Here is a 17,435-nt window from a genome sequence, read left to right as displayed (position 1 = left end):
GGAGCTGTCTATCCCACCGTGTGAAGACTGAGTCCGGCGGATTGAGCGGACGAGACCAACGGAAGGTCCAACGGTCAAGAAGGCGGTCTCTGCAAGCGTCGTGGAACGCGAAGAGCAGGACGAGACACAGAAGACGTCCTGGTCATCCACTGCACCTAGTCCCACCTCCAGCCGGCTTGACTCTTGTCTTGCCACTGGATCTAGATGGCAATTGGGAAGAGAGAGTGAGGCTGACCGAGGAATCTCGCTGCTCTCCGTCGCAGGAAAAAGCCTCGCGAGAGTCCTGCTAAATCGTCTGGTCACTCATCTGGAACTGGGCCTGCTTCCAGAGTCATAGTGTGGCTTCTGCAAAGGTCGTGGGACGACTGACATGATTTTTACCTCGCGCCAACTTCAGGAGAAGTGTCAGGAGCAGCACCGCGAGCTCTACACAACGTTTGGTAACCCTGCGAAAGCAGGATCATGTCAAAGTTCGGCTGCCCGCCCACCCCCCCAACCCAGATTCATTCAGATGGTTCGCCAGTTCCATGACGGCCAGAGTACTGGATGGCGGAGAATCCTCTGAAGCATTGCCAGTCACCAGTGGCGCCAAACAGGGCTGTGTGCTCGCACCCACGCTGTTTGGCATGACGTTTACTGCCATGCTGAATGATGCCTTCCAGGACAGTGCGGCTGGAATCAGCCTCAAGTACAGAGTGGATGGGAAGCTCTTCAACCTGAGGAGACTTCAAGCTATTACCAAAGTGAAGGAGACTGTTCTGAGAGATTTCCTCTTTGCCGATGACTGCGCCCAGAGTCAGAGATGCAAGTCAGCGTGGACAAATTTTCCACGGCTTGTGACAACTTTGGACTCGCCATCAACGTTAAAAAGACCAAAGTCGTGTACCAGCCTGCTCCTCGTGCGCCGTACACAGAACCCATAATCACAATCCAAGGGCAGAAACTACAGGCAGTGGACCAGTTCACTTATCTTGGCAGCACCCTCTCCCAAGCAGCGACTACTGATAGAAAAGTTAACTGCAGAATAGCAAAGGCAAGTTCTGCTTTGGGTAGACTGCACTCCACTGTATGGGAACGGCGGGGAATCGGCTCAGCAACAAAACTGAAGGTTTACAGCGCCGCGGTACTCACTACCCTCCCGCATGCCTGGGAAACGTGGGCTGTGTATCGAAGGCAGGCAAGACAGCTCAATCATTTCCACACGACATGGCTTCGCAGAATATTACGCATCCGATGGCAAGACAAAGTACCAGACACTGAAGTTCTCTCTACAGCAAGTCTACCATCAGTCCACACACTGCTGACGAGAGCGCAGACCCGGTGGGCAGGTCACGTCCTCCGTATGTCAGACGAGCGCATACCCAAGCAGCTCCTTTTTGGGCAACTCTCTGCTGGAAGACGCTCGCATGGGGGGCAGAAGAAACGTTTCAAAGACACACTCAAGGCCTCCCTGAAGTCGCTTGACATTGACACGACCACCTGGGAAACGCTGGCACAAAACCACCCTACCTGGCGCTGCCTCACCCACAAAGACTGTCAGGCTCACAAAGCAAGGTGTATTGCTGAAGCACAACTTCAGCGCAAACTGCGCAAGTCCAGAGCCACCAGCACAACAACTGCAAGTCTGTCCAATATGCGCCAGGACATTGCGTGCCCAAATTGGCCTGATCAGACACCTTCGGACACACCGCAACCAGCCTCAAAATGACTAATGGCGTCGAGGCCCTCGTCGATGACGACGGACGAACAACAACATAATGTGTCTGCCCCGCCGTAAAGAGTGATCGGTCATCTTCCGATCCAGGCTCCGCTCCGTGGAGCAAAATGAAACGTGCTCACCTTTCTTCTTCCAAAAGGTGCACAGAGAGGCCTCTGCCATCAGCAGCCTGAAGGAAGAAGGTAGCTCTGGAAAGTCCTCACAGACTGACACTCTGAGGATCTGCAAATCTTTCTAGGCCGCACTATACGACCCGATGCCGACACACAGCACGGCCTCCCGGTCTTTCCTGTCGCCTATCACGGAGGTCTTAGACGACGGCCGGCGGGAGAGCCTGGCCAGACCGTAATCTCTGGACGAGCTGACAACGGCCGTCGACTCCTTTCAGAAGGGTAAAACTCCCGGAAGCGACGGCTGACCGGCTGAGGTTTACTCGGCGTCGGGGAACTTGTCCGACCCAGGCCTGCTGCAAGTATACCAGAGTACGCTACAAGAAGACCGACAGTGCACAGTCCTCCACAGCCTCACTCGCTCCTTTCCTTGCAGCATGCAGTTTGACGGCACCACGCGGGTGAAGAGCGAAGCACAACAGGGCTGTGTCCGAGCCCCCTCATTGCTTCTGACTTTGCGCCCCCGACACCCCTCTGTCGATACACAAGGAGCTTACCTGCATGCTTTACAAGCTATCCAGACAGAAAGCAAAGTGAAAAAATACAGCGCGTCTCGATCAGTGAAGTCCTCTCTGTAGACGACACCGCATCTTCAAGAAAGGAATTACAAAGGGATTTCCCTACACTCTGCCACCGGAAAGGTGGAGAGAATCCTCGTCAACAGCCTCCTCCCAATAGCCGAAGACTTCCTCCCCGAGTCTCGGTGCGGCTTCTGCCCAACAAGAGGCACAGCGGACATGATCTTCAGCATGGTCCAAATCCAGGAAGGGTGCAGGGAGCAGCATCAACCTCTGTACGTGGCCTTCTTCGATCTCAGGTCTTCCACCCTGTGGATTGTGGAACATTCTCCTCAAACTTGGCTGCCCACAGAAATCCGTCACCATTCTCTGCCTGCTCCACCATGTCATGCAAGCCGTGATGCTCGCCAGCGGAACCACCAAAGACCCAACACGTGCGCAGACTGGGGTCAAACAGGGCCGTGTCATCGCAACAACGCTCTTCTCCGTCTTCCTCGCAGCGACACTCCGTCTCAGTACGTTGAAGCACCCCGCAGGGCTGCAGTTAACCTACCAGATAGCGGGAAACTATTCGACCTGCGATTCCTCAAGGCCAGAGCCAAGACCACCCCAACTTCTGTCATCGAGCTGCAGGGTGCAGACGACGCCCGTGTACCTGTGTACGTGCACGCTCAGGTCGAACTACAAACCAGTGCCGACGCATTCACTAAGACATATCGGAACGGCTCTCTGTTCCGCTCCTGCCACACAAAACTGCCACCGCCAGCTATCAAAATCCGAGGTGAGCCCCTGGACAACGTGGATCATTTCCCATACGTCGGGAGCCTCCTTTTGGCACGAGCAGACATCGATGCTGAAATTCAGCATCGACTCCAACGTGCCAGTCCAGTCTTCGGACGCCTGAGGCACAAAGTGACCAGGACTTCAATTCCAGAACCAAGCTCACGGTCAACACAGCAGCCGTGGTTCCTGAGCATCTGTACGCGCCAGAAACACGGACCGTGTACGCCTCAAATCCGTGGACGGGCTTTCACCAATGTTGCACGCGTAAAATCCTGCAATTTGCGGAAAAACTTCCACACCTTGCTAACGGACGTAGAGGGCATTTCTCAGTTATTTCTATCCTGTGTTGGGGCCCTTCAGCCCATCACCCATTGATATCCCAAGCTGCTGTACCTGTTGTTTCCATGTTGGCCATGCTAAATTGTCCCTTAGTGTCCAAAGGTGTGCAGGTTAGGGTGGATTGGCCGTGCTAAATTGTCCCTTTGTCTCAGGGAGGTTAATAGGGGAAATACGTGGGGTTAGAGGGATGCGGCCTGGGAGGGTGATTGTGGTCGGTGCAGACTCGATAGGCTGAATGGCTTCCTTTTGCACTGGAGGGATTCTATGAGGTGACTCGGGTTCTGGTGCTCGGGCTCCCGGCTTCACTCTCTAAGCAAGTGAACACAATAGTCCAAAAGACAGTCTGTCTGCCCAAGCCAGAGTTCAAACCAACAGCAGTTCGCAGGTCTTAATCTCCAAGAATGGTGCTAATGGCCTAATCGCTAATTGTTCTAACACAATGGTTTCAACAAGAGGACCCTGTTTAATCTCCCGAAACTCACGTCACATGACCGAGACTTGGGCTAGCAGAATTCCTTGAAGTACACAGCCCACGGATCTTATAGATAGTTGCTGTTTAATCTCTGACAAGAACAGGACTCCAGGCAACAGGAGCGAGGTGAGGAGAGGAGAAAGCTTTTTGTGCTGCGGCAACGCAGTGTGCCTGAGAGCGTGCGGGGAGCAGTGTCAAGCGTTGCCTTTCAAAAGACAATGAATTATCTGAAGGTAAACTATCTGTAGGGCGACTGGCACCAAGGGAGTTGCTCTGGCCCAGGCCAAACGGCCTCCTTTGGTGCTGCAAGTATTGTACGGGCACAGTCGCTCGCTGCATTCTCACTCACGGCCTGCAAAACACGCAACTGTTTTCAAAAGCTTGTTCAACAGCAGCGCCTCGACAGTGACGTAGACGTGAATAGGCACAACCCTCTGCTAAGTGATTGGTGGAGTACGGGGCCATCTACATAACTGTGGTGCAGTGGCAGTGAAAAAGGGGAGAAAAGGCGACTTGTGTGTTGTAATGAGAAAGGCCGGGAGAAAGGTGACAAGACTGCAGCTGAGAGTGCTTATGTGTGTCTAAGTGTTTGAATGGTGTCAGCCTGTTGTCAAAGAGGGAAGGCATATGACAGTTGGGCGACTCAAGAGCGGCGCCGGCATCGCTTCTCGGCCTTTTGGCTAAGATCAAGTGTAGTATCTGTTCTTATCAGTTTAATATCTGATACGTCCCTTATCTGGGGACCATATATTAAATTGATTTTTGGAGCAGGGAGATGGAATAGGGGCTTGCTCCGTCCACTCCACGTATCGGCCTGGTATTGCAGTATCTCCGGGAACGGTGCACCACCCCCCTTTCTGGGGACATCCTCAAACTTCAAAAAACAGCTCTCGCACAACTCACTCTGATGTCGTCCAACAGGCTTTATTTGCTATCACCAGCTTTCCCAGCGCTGCTCCTTCTTTCCTCAAGTGACTGCAGACGGTTGGCTTCACAAACGCGCCATCGCTTGCAACATAACGCTCGCAATGCCACTCTTTACACGTACACACGTTGTCCCTGTCTCCAGTGGCAATCGCAGCTTCAAGAAATTGTCTCCAGGCCAAACGGTGGCGGCGCTTACACCTAGTCTGACGTGAACCCCACATCCCGCTTCAGGCCGTCCTCATGTCTGCCCAACTCGCCTATCAGTTTCTGCTTGCCCAACTCTGCTCTGTCTCTTACAAACAAACACTTCCTCTCCACACGTGCTCACTGCCAGCTTCACACACAGTAAGACGTCTCACCACACCAGGTTACAGTCCAACCGGTTTACTTGATAGTAATCATAAGAACATTATAAGACCATAAGAAATAGGAGCAGGAGTAGGCCATCTAGCCCCTCGAGCCTGCCCCGCCATTCAGTAAGGTCACGGCTGATCTGTCGCGGCTCAGTTCCACATTCCCGCCCTCTCCCCATAACCCTTAATCCCCTCGCTTATCAAAAACCCATCAACCCGCGTCTTAAAAATATTTAGCGAGGCAGCCTCCACCACTTCAACGGGCAGAGAATTCCAGAGATTCACCACCCTTTGAGTGAAGAAGTTCCTCCTCAACTCCGTTCTAAACCGCCGCCCCCCCACCCCCACCCCCACCCCCACCCCCACCTTTATCTTTAGGCTGTGCCCCCTAGTCCTACTGTCCTTTCTGAGCGGGAAGAGCCTCTCCACCCCTATCCTATCCATCCCATTCATCATCTTATACGTCTCAATGAGATCTCCCCTCATTCTTCTAAACTCTAACGAGTACAAGCCTAGTTTATTCAGCCTCTCCTCATAGCTCAACCCCCTCAACTCCGGTATCAGCCTAGTAAACCTCCTCTGCACTCCCTCCGAGGCCAAAATATCCTTGCGTAAGTACGGCGACCGAAACTGCACACAGTACTCCAGCTGCGGCCTCACCAATGCCCTATACAGCCGCAGCAAGACCTCCCTACTTTGATATTCAATCCCCCTCGCTATGAAGGCCAGCATCCCATTTGCCTTCCTGACCACCTGCTGCACCTGCAGGCTGGGTTTTTGCGACTCATGCACAGGGACCCCGAGGTCCCTCTGCACCGTCGCCTGCTGCAGTTTTTCGCCCCGTAAGTAATAGTCCTTCCTACCATTATTCCTACCAAAGTGGACCACCTCGCACTTGCCAACATTAAATTCCATTTGCCAGTTCCTGGCCCATTCGCCCAGCCTATCTAGATCCTTCTGCAGACTCTCCACACCCTCCGCGCAATTTGCCGTTCCACCAATCTCGGTGCCACCAGCAAATTTCGACACCATACACTCGGTTCCCTCCTCCAGATCATCTGTATAAATGGTAAATAGCTGAGGCCCCAGCACCGACCCCTGGGGCACTCCACTAGTCACCAACCGCCAATCCGAATAGCACCCATTAACCCCACTCTCTGCCTCCTATTTGACAACCAATCCTCTATCCACGCTAACACCCCACCCCCAACGCCATGCCCCCTTACCTTCTGCAATAACCTCTTGTCAGGTACCTTGTCAAACGCCTTCTGAAAATCAAGGTACACCACATCCACCGGCTCTCCTCTTTCCACCGCCCTAGACACATCCTCATAGAACTCCAATAAACTTGTCAGACACGACTTCGCCTTAACAAAACCGTGCTGCGTCTGCTCTATCAAGCAATTCCCCTCAAGATGCCTCGCTATTTCCTCCTTGATGACGGATTCTAACATTTTACCTACAACAGACGTTAAACTAACCGGCCTATAATTCCCTGCCTTCTGCCTGCCACCCTTCTTAAACAACGGCGTAACATTAGCCGTTCTCCAATCTTCCGGCACTTCCCCGCAATCCAGCGACGTTTGGAAAATAACCACCAAGGCATCCACTATCACCTCCGCCATTTCTTTCAGAACCCTCGGATGCATTCCATCCGGTCCTGGGGACTTGTCCACAATCAGTCCCTCCAGTCTGTCGAGCACCGCCTCTCTAGTAACAGTAATGTCATTGAGACCCTCCAGTCCTACCACCTTTCCATCGCTAACACCCGGCAAATTATTCACGTCCCCCTCCGTGAAGACCGGAACAAAAAAGTTATTCAAGGCCTCAGCCATTTCCCCATCCCCTACCACTAAGTCCCCCCTCTCATCCTCTAAGGGTCCAACGTTCACCCTAGCCAGCCTCTTCCTTTTTACAGATTTATAAAAACTCTTGCTATCCTTTTTTATATTAAGCGCTAGCCCAGCTTCATAGTTTCCCCTACCCTTCTTTATCAACTTCTTTGTCAATCTTTGTTGACATTTAACCCTCTCCCAATACTCTTCTCGCCCACTACTCTCAGCTACTCTAAACGCCTCCGCTTTTGATTTAACACTTTCCTTCACCTCCTTCGTTATCCACGGCTTATTACCTCTCCTCCTACGGTCCTTTTTAACCATCGGAATAAAGTTCTGCTGAGCACCAAGAAAGATCTCCTTAAAGATCCTCCACTGCTCCTCAGCAGACCTACCTTCCAACGCGCTCCCCCAGTCAACATTCGCCAATTCTTCTCTCATCCTACCGTACTCCCCTCTGTTCAAACAAAGGACGCGTGTCCGGGAACCCACTTTCTCCTCCTCCATCTGCGCCAGAAACTCCACCATACAATGGTCACTCTCCCCAAGAGGATCCTTCACCGCAAGGTCCCTAATTCTACCCGCCTCATTACATACCACCAAATCCAAGATAGCTCGCTCCCTCGTCGGCTCCAACACACGCTGTTCAAGGAAACTATCCCGGCAGCATTCCAAGAACTCCTCCTCGAGCCCACCGCGTCCAACATGGGTCGACCAATCAATATGTAGATCGAAATCCCCCATAATTATGGCCGTTCCATTCCTGCACGCCGCACTTATTTGCGCGTTAACAGCCCGCCCCACCTCCAGATCATTATTCGGGGGCCTATAGACGACACCCACCAGCGTCTTCCTCCCTTTGCTGTTCCTAATCTCCACCCACAACGATTCCACTTTCTGCTCTTTGGTTCCTATATCATCCCTTGCTACCACCCTGATGCTATCCTTAATCAGCAGAGCTACGCCCCCCACCCCCCGACTTTTTCCTCCCGCCTATCCTTCCTAAACACTTGATACCCCTGGACATTCAGCTCCCAGTCCCTGTCACCTTGCAGCCACGTCTCTGTAATGGCCACCAGATCATATCCATTTGTGCTGATCTGCGCCACCAGCTCATCCACTTTATTCCGAATGCTTCGTGCATTCAGATAAAGTGCCTTCACCCCAGCCTTCACCTGGACCCTATTTGCCAGAACGCCACCAACCATACTGCCTTTATTATTGGGACATCCTCAGCCTCTTCCCTTACCTGTACCCTCTCCTTAACTTTAGACCCCGTAATGTCACCTACCCTCGCACCCTCTCCCCCCCCCCCGCCCCCCACAATTAGTTTAAAGCCCTGTCTACAGTCCTATTTACACGATTCGCCAGGACTCTGGTCCCAGCACGGTTCAGACCAACCCCATCCCACCTGAACAGGTCCCACCTACCCCAATACTGTTGCCAATGCCCCATAAATTCAAACCCATTCCTCCCACATCAATCCCTGAGCCACCCATTCACTTCCTTAATCTTATCAACCTTACGCCCGTCTGCACTCGGTTCAGGCAGTAGCCCAGAGATAACCACCTTGTCGGTTCTACTTTTTAATTCCATTCCCAGCTTTTCACACTCCCTCCCCAGATCCTCAGTTTGCATTTTGCCTACGTCGTTGGCACCCACACGCACCACAACGACCGGATTCTCACCCTCCCATTCCAGGTTCCTCTGCAGCCCAGATGCGACATCCCGGACCCGAGCACCAGGCAGACAACACACCCTTCTGTGCACTTTGTCACTGTGACAAAGGACAGTGTCAAAACCCTTAACCCCACTATCCCCAATCACTACTACGTTCCTTTTCACCTTCTCTTTGCCCATGTCCTGCGTCTGCATCACCGTACTGTGTGCAGTTTGCTCACCAACCTCACCTCCCTCGTTCTCGTCCAGACTGGAAGCAAGAACCTCAAACCCGTTATGCAGGTTGAGAGGCTGAGGCATCCGCTCCCCACCCTCCTTCCTCCGCTCCCCACCCTCCTTCCTCCTCTCAGCAGGCCCCTCTTGTTCCTGACCCTTAGAGTTAGCCAGTCTAGGGGGGGTGGATGTCACTTGCACCCCATTGACAATGGCAGCCTCTCTCCCCCTGATGAGCCTCAGTGTCTGTAGCTCAGAGGCCAGCTCATCTACCTTGAGCTGGAGCTCCTCCAGCAACCTGCACTTACTGCAGACATGGTCACTGGGAAGGACCCTGGGGTCCACCAGCTCCCACATCATACAGAAACAATACATCACATGCCCCTCCATTATTCACTAGTAGTATGGAAAATTTCAACACGAACTTACCTGGCCCTTTTTCTCCCCAGCCCTTTTGCTCCTAAGCCCTAATAGCTCACTGTGCTTCCCTCTCACTCCGCTGCCCGCTCCGACGCTGCCCGCTGTCTACACCAGGCCTCCTTTTAAACCTGGCGCTGTTTTAAAGCCTGCTCCCCCACAACTCCCTGCTATCCACTCCCTTAGAATTCTTAAAGCGGTAGATACAGAAAGCCCGCAAAAATGCTTTGAAATGATTTAAACAGTTCTACAAGGTAAGTTCTTACTACGAAAGTGCTTTAAACTTATTTAAACAGGTTTTTAACAGGTAATTTCTTACCTGTCTCTCTGCTCCAGCAAACAATGCTCGCAAGCTTTCGGAAACCGTGTTCCTTCCTCAGGTGTGTGCAAGGTTCTGATCACAGAAGGGCAGGTAAAGTCACACACACTTTACACAACACTGATTAGCATGCAACTCTTCACAGCTAACCTGCTATTCAAGTCTTAAAGATGCAGACAATGTGAGCAGAGGTAGCATCAGCATAGCTTAAAGAGATGTGTATTGTCTCCAGACAGGAGACAACAGATTTTACAAACACCACACACACCAGCTCCACACACAACTCTCTCAGCTCCCCCTACTGCTTGCTCTTCAAATCACACCCACCGCCCACCTCAAATCTCACACTTACTTCCTGACATCTACCTGCACGTTCACACCATCACTTACACGCCACATCCAGCCCATTCCCACCTCTGCACCAGCTCTCCCAACACCTGCTGCTATTTCCCTGCCTTCTCCTCACAACTCTGCTGCTGCACATTCCTTCTTTCAAATCACCAGCTCCCCATTCGACCTGCCTCCGCCGCCCTCTCGTATAAAAACCGCCTTCTCAGGCCCATTAATGTGTACTGGGGGGGGGAACGTATGGGGTGTCAGGGAGGGGTAGTGCCTTTGGTGGGGGAACACGTCGCGTCCTTTCAGGGCGGTTTGTCCATCCTTTGTCCCCACCTGGCAATCAGCTCTCACCTGTGGCTCCCCGTAGCTATTTGCACGCGACAGCGGCCACGCCCCGGGCAACGGCCTCGACAAGCCGGCTGAACCGGCTGAGGGTAGCCGACGGGTCTCGACCCTCGGTGAGTTAGGGAGCTGTCTATCCCACCGTGTGAAGACTGAGTCCGGCGGATTGAGCGGACGAGACCAACGGAAGGTCCAACGGTCAAGAAGGCGGTCTCTGCAAGCGTCGTGGAACGCGAAGAGCAGGACGAGACACAGAAGACGTCCTGGTCATCCACTGCACCTAGTCCCACCTCCAGCCGGCTTGACTCTTGTCTTGCCACTGGATCTAGATGGCAATTGGGAAGAGAGAGTGAGGCTGACCGAGGAATCTCGCTGCTCTCCGTCGCAGGAAAAAGCCTCGCGAGAGTCCTGCTAAATCGTCTGGTCACTCATCTGGAACTGGGCCTGCTTCCAGAGTCATAGTGTGGCTTCTGCAAAGGTCGTGGGACGACTGACATGATTTTTACCTCGCGCCAACTTCAGGAGAAGTGTCAGGAGCAGCACCGCGAGCTCTACACAACGTTTGGTAACCCTGCGAAAGCAGGATCATGTCAAAGTTCGGCTGCCCGCCCACCCCCCCAACCCAGATTCATTCAGATGGTTCGCCAGTTCCATGACGGCCAGAGTACTGGATGGCGGAGAATCCTCTGAAGCATTGCCAGTCACCAGTGGCGCCAAACAGGGCTGTGTGCTCGCACCCACGCTGTTTGGCATGACGTTTACTGCCATGCTGAATGATGCCTTCCAGGACAGTGCGGCTGGAATCAGCCTCAAGTACAGAGTGGATGGGAAGCTCTTCAACCTGAGGAGACTTCAAGCTATTACCAAAGTGAAGGAGACTGTTCTGAGAGATTTCCTCTTTGCCGATGACTGCGCCCAGAGTCAGAGATGCAAGTCAGCGTGGACAAATTTTCCACGGCTTGTGACAACTTTGGACTCGCCATCAACGTTAAAAAGACCAAAGTCGTGTACCAGCCTGCTCCTCGTGCGCCGTACACAGAACCCATAATCACAATCCAAGGGCAGAAACTACAGGCAGTGGACCAGTTCACTTATCTTGGCAGCACCCTCTCCCAAGCAGCGACTACTGATAGAAAAGTTAACTGCAGAATAGCAAAGGCAAGTTCTGCTTTGGGTAGACTGCACTCCACTGTATGGGAACGGCGGGGAATCGGCTCAGCAACAAAACTGAAGGTTTACAGCGCCGCGGTACTCACTACCCTCCCGCATGCCTGGGAAACGTGGGCTGTGTATCGAAGGCAGGCAAGACAGCTCAATCATTTCCACACGACATGGCTTCGCAGAATATTACGCATCCGATGGCAAGACAAAGTACCAGACACTGAAGTTCTCTCTACAGCAAGTCTACCATCAGTCCACACACTGCTGACGAGAGCGCAGACCCGGTGGGCAGGTCACGTCCTCCGTATGTCAGACGAGCGCATACCCAAGCAGCTCCTTTTTGGGCAACTCTCTGCTGGAAGACGCTCGCATGGGGGGCAGAAGAAACGTTTCAAAGACACACTCAAGGCCTCCCTGAAGTCGCTTGACATTGACACGACCACCTGGGAAACGCTGGCACAAAACCACCCTACCTGGCGCTGCCTCACCCACAAAGACTGTCAGGCTCACAAAGCAAGGTGTATTGCTGAAGCACAACTTCAGCGCAAACTGCGCAAGTCCAGAGCCACCAGCACAACAACTGCAAGTCTGTCCAATATGCGCCAGGACATTGCGTGCCCAAATTGGCCTGATCAGACACCTTCGGACACACCGCAACCAGCCTCAAAATGACTAATGGCGTCGAGGCCCTCGTCGATGACGACGGACGAACAACAACATAATGTGTCTGCCCCGCCGTAAAGAGTGATCGGTCATCTTCCGATCCAGGCTCCGCTCCGTGGAGCAAAATGAAACGTGCTCACCTTTCTTCTTCCAAAAGGTGCACAGAGAGGCCTCTGCCATCAGCAGCCTGAAGGAAGAAGGTAGCTCTGGAAAGTCCTCGCAGACTGACACTCTGAGGATCTGCAAATCTTTCTAGGCCGCACTATACGACCCGATGCCGACACACAGCACGGCCTCCCGGTCTTTCCTGTCGCCTATCACGGAGGTCTTAGACGACGGCCGGCGGGAGAGCCTGGCCAGACCGTAATCTCTGGACGAGCTGACAACGGCCGTCGACTCCTTTCAGAAGGGTAAAACTCCCGGAAGCGACGGCTGACCGGCTGAGGTTTACTCGGCGTCGGGGAACTTGTCCGACCCAGGCCTGCTGCAAGTATACCAGAGTACGCTACAAGAAGACCGACAGTGCACAGTCCTCCACAGCCTCACTCGCTCCTTTCCTTGCAGCATGCAGTTTGACGGCACCACGCGGGTGAAGAGCGAAGCACAACAGGGCTGTGTCCGAGCCCCCTCATTGCTTCTGACTTTGCGCCCCCGACACCCCTCTGTCGATACACAAGGAGCTTACCTGCATGCTTTACAAGCTATCCAGACAGAAAGCAAAGTGAAAAAATACAGCGCGTCTCGATCAGTGAAGTCCTCTCTGTAGACGACACCGCATCTTCAAGAAAGGAATTACAAAGGGATTTCCCTACACTCTGCCACCGGAAAGGTGGAGAGAATCCTCGTCAACAGCCTCCTCCCAATAGCCGAAGACTTCCTCCCCGAGTCTCGGTGCGGCTTCTGCCCAACAAGAGGCACAGCGGACATGATCTTCAGCATGGTCCAAATCCAGGAAGGGTGCAGGGAGCAGCATCAACCTCTGTACGTGGCCTTCTTCGATCTCAGGTCTTCCACCCTGTGGATTGTGGAACATTCTCCTCAAACTTGGCTGCCCACAGAAATCCGTCACCATTCTCTGCCTGCTCCACCATGTCATGCAAGCCGTGATGCTCGCCAGCGGAACCACCAAAGACCCAACACGTGCGCAGACTGGGGTCAAACAGGGCCGTGTCATCGCAACAACGCTCTTCTCCGTCTTCCTCGCAGCGACACTCCGTCTCAGTACGTTGAAGCACCCCGCAGGGCTGCAGTTAACCTACCAGATAGCGGGAAACTATTCGACCTGCGATTCCTCAAGGCCAGAGCCAAGACCACCCCAACTTCTGTCATCGAGCTGCAGGGTGCAGACGACGCCCGTGTACCTGTGTACGTGCACGCTCAGGTCGAACTACAAACCAGTGCCGACGCATTCACTAAGACATATCGGAACGGCTCTCTGTTCCGCTCCTGCCACACAAAACTGCCACCGCCAGCTATCAAAATCCGAGGTGAGCCCCTGGACAACGTGGATCATTTCCCATACGTCGGGAGCCTCCTTTTGGCACGAGCAGACATCGATGCTGAAATTCAGCATCGACTCCAACGTGCCAGTCCAGTCTTCGGACGCCTGAGGCACAAAGTGACCAGGACTTCAATTCCAGAACCAAGCTCACGGTCAACACAGCAGCCGTGGTTCCTGAGCATCTGTACGCGCCAGAAACACGGACCGTGTACGCCTCAAATCCGTGGACGGGCTTTCACCAATGTTGCACGCGTAAAATCCTGCAATTTGCGGAAAAACTTCCACACCTTGCTAACGGACGTAGAGGGCATTTCTCAGTTATTTCTATCCTGTGTTGGGGCCCTTCAGCCCATCACCCATTGATATCCCAAGCTGCTGTACCTGTTGTTTCCATGTTGGCCATGCTAAATTGTCCCTTAGTGTCCAAAGGTGCGCAGGTTAGGGTGGATTGGCCGTGCTAAATTGTCCCTTTGTCTCAGGGAGGTTAATAGGGGAAATACGTGGGGTTAGAGGGATGCGGCCTGGGAGGGTGATTGTGGTCGGTGCAGACTCGATAGGCTGAATGGCTTCCTTTTGCACTGGAGGGATTCTATGAGGTGACTCGGGTTCTGGTGCTCGGGCTCCCGGCTTCACTCTCTAAGCAAGTGAACACAATAGTCCAAAAGACAGTCTGTCTGCCCAAGCCAGAGTTCAAACCAACAGCAGTTCGCAGGTCTTAATCTCCAAGAATGGTGCTAATGGCCTAATCGCTAATTGTTCTAACACAATGGTTTCAACAAGAGGACCCTGTTTAATCTCCCGAAACTCACGTCACATGACCGAGACTTGGGCTAGCAGAATTCCTTGAAGTACACAGCCCACGGATCTTATAGATAGTTGCTGTTTAATCTCTGACAAGAACAGGACTCCAGGCAACAGGAGCGAGGTGAGGAGAGGAGAAAGCTTTTTGTGCTGCGGCAACGCAGTGTGCCTGAGAGCGTGCGGGGAGCAGTGTCAAGCGTTGCCTTTCAAAAGACAATGAATTATCTGAAGGTAAACTATCTGTAGGGCGACTGGCACCAAGGGAGTTGCTCTGGCCCAGGCCAAACGGCCTCCTTTGGTGCTGCAAGTATTGTACGGGCACAGTCGCTCGCTGCATTCTCACTCACGGCCTGCAAAACACGCAACTGTTTTCAAAAGCTTGTTCAACAGCAGCGCCTCGACAGTGACGTAGACGTGAATAGGCACAACCCTCTGCTAAGTGATTGGTGGAGTACGGGGCCATCTACATAACTGTGGTGCAGTGGCAGTGAAAAAGGGGAGAAAAGGCGACTTGTGTGTTGTAATGAGAAAGGCCGGGAGAAAGGTGACAAGACTGCAGCTGAGAGTGCTTATGTGTGTCTAAGTGTTTGAATGGTGTCAGCCTGTTGTCAAAGAGGGAAGGCATATGACAGTTGGGCGACTCAAGAGCGGCGCCGGCATCGCTTCTCGGCCTTTTGGCTAAGATCAAGTGTAGTATCTGTTCTTATCAGTTTAATATCTGATACGTCCCTTATCTGGGGACCATATATTAAATTGATTTTTGGAGCAGGGAGATGGAATAGGGGCTTGCTCCGTCCACTCCACGTATCGGCCTGGTATTGCAGTATCTCCGGGAACGGTGCACCACCCCCCTTTCTGGGGACATCCTCAAACTTCAAAAAACAGCTCTCGCACAACTCACTCTGATGTCGTCCAACAGGCTTTATTTGCTATCACCAGCTTTCCCAGCGCTGCTCCTTCTTTCCTCAAGTGACTGCAGACGGTTGGCTTCACAAACGCGCCATCGCTTGCAACATAACGCTCGCAATGCCACTCTTTACACGTACACACGTTGTCCCTGTCTCCAGTGGCAATCGCAGCTTCAAGAAATTGTCTCCAGGCCAAACGGTGGCGGCGCTTACACCTAGTCTGACGTGAACCCCACATCCCGCTTCAGGCCGTCCTCATGTCTGCCCAACTCGCCTATCAGTTTCTGCTTGCCCAACTCTGCTCTGTCTCTTACAAACAAACACTTCCTCTCCACACGTGCTCACTGCCAGCTTCACACACAGTAAGACGTCTCACCACACCAGGTTACAGTCCAACCGGTTTACTTGATAGTAATCATAAGAACATTATAAGACCATAAGAAATAGGAGCAGGAGTAGGCCATCTAGCCCCTCGAGCCTGCCCCGCCATTCAGTAAGGTCACGGCTGATCTGTCGCGGCTCAGTTCCACATTCCCGCCCTCTCCCCATAACCCTTAATCCCCTCGCTTATCAAAAACCCATCAACCCGCGTCTTAAAAATATTTAGCGAGGCAGCCTCCACCACTTCAACGGGCAGAGAATTCCAGAGATTCACCACCCTTTGAGTGAAGAAGTTCCTCCTCAACTCCGTTCTAAACCGCCGCCCCCCCACCCCCACCCCCACCCCCACCCCCACCTTTATCTTTAGGCTGTGCCCCCTAGTCCTACTGTCCTTTCTGAGCGGGAAGAGCCTCTCCACCCCTATCCTATCCATCCCATTCATCATCTTATACGTCTCAATGAGATCTCCCCTCATTCTTCTAAACTCTAACGAGTACAAGCCTAGTTTATTCAGCCTCTCCTCATAGCTCAACCCCCTCAACTCCGGTATCAGCCTAGTAAACCTCCTCTGCACTCCCTCCGAGGCCAAAATATCCTTGCGTAAGTACGGCGACCGAAACTGCACACAGTACTCCAGCTGCGGCCTCACCAATGCCCTATACAGCCGCAGCAAGACCTCCCTACTTTGATATTCAATCCCCCTCGCTATGAAGGCCAGCATCCCATTTGCCTTCCTGACCACCTGCTGCACCTGCAGGCTGGGTTTTTGCGACTCATGCACAGGGACCCCAAGGTCCCTCTGCACCGTCGCCTGCTGCAGTTTTTCGCCACTGAAGTAATAGTCCTTCCTACCATTATTCCTACCAAAGTGGACCACCTCGCACTTGCCAACATTAAATTCCATTTGCCAGTTCCTGGCCCATTCGCCCAGCCTATCTAGATCCTTCTGCAGACTCTCCACACCCTCCGCGCAATTTGCCGTTCCACCAATCTCGGTGCCACCAGCAAATTTCGACACCATACACTCGGTTCCCTCCTCCAGATCATCTGTATAAATGGTAAATAGCTGAGGCCCCAGCACCGACCCCTGGGGCACTCCACTAGTCACCAACCGCCAATCCGAATAGCACCCATTAACCCCACTCTCTGCCTCCTATTTGACAACCAATCCTCTATCCACGCTAACACCCCACCCCCAACGCCATGCCCCCTTACCTTCTGCAATAACCTCTTGTCAGGTACCTTGTCAAACGCCTTCTGAAAATCAAGGTACACCACATCCACCGGCTCTCCTCTTTCCACCGCCCTAGACACATCCTCATAGAACTCCAATAAACTTGTCAGACACGACTTCGCCTTAACAAAACCGTGCTGCGTCTGCTCTATCAAGCAATTCCCCTCAAGATGCCTCGCTATTTCCTCCTTGATGACGGATTCTAACATTTTACCTACAACAGACGTTAAACTAACCGGCCTATAATTCCCTGCCTTCTGCCTGCCACCCTTCTTAAACAACGGCGTAACATTAGCCGTTCTCCAATCTTCCGGCACTTCCCCGCAATCCAGCGACGTTTGGAAAATAACCACCAAGGCATC

General features: G+C 52.9%; 1 protein-coding gene and 2 non-coding genes across 3 annotated transcripts in view; all 3 read left to right on the top strand.

Annotated features, from left to right (window-relative positions):
* The window catches only part of LOC145337165 (uncharacterized), a 276,871-nt gene that overhangs the window by 120,050 nt on the left and 139,386 nt on the right, over nt 1–17,435 (top strand).
* On the top strand, nt 4,660–4,850 carry LOC145337205 (U2 spliceosomal RNA). Its single transcript, XR_013885329.1, has one exon. It is a non-coding gene; the product is annotated as a U2 spliceosomal RNA (small nuclear RNA).
* Nucleotides 15,209–15,399, top strand: LOC145337204 (U2 spliceosomal RNA). Its single transcript, XR_013885328.1, has one exon. It is a non-coding gene; the product is annotated as a U2 spliceosomal RNA (small nuclear RNA).

The sequence above is a fragment of the Carcharhinus amblyrhynchos genome, unplaced genomic scaffold, assembly GCF_965287045.1.
Source record: "Carcharhinus amblyrhynchos unplaced genomic scaffold, sCarAmb.v2.hapA scaffold_44, whole genome shotgun sequence".
Taxonomy (NCBI): domain Eukaryota; kingdom Metazoa; phylum Chordata; class Chondrichthyes; order Carcharhiniformes; family Carcharhinidae; genus Carcharhinus; species Carcharhinus amblyrhynchos.
Note: the sequence above shows the minus strand (reverse complement) of the source record. Positions and strands in the feature narration are given on the sequence as shown.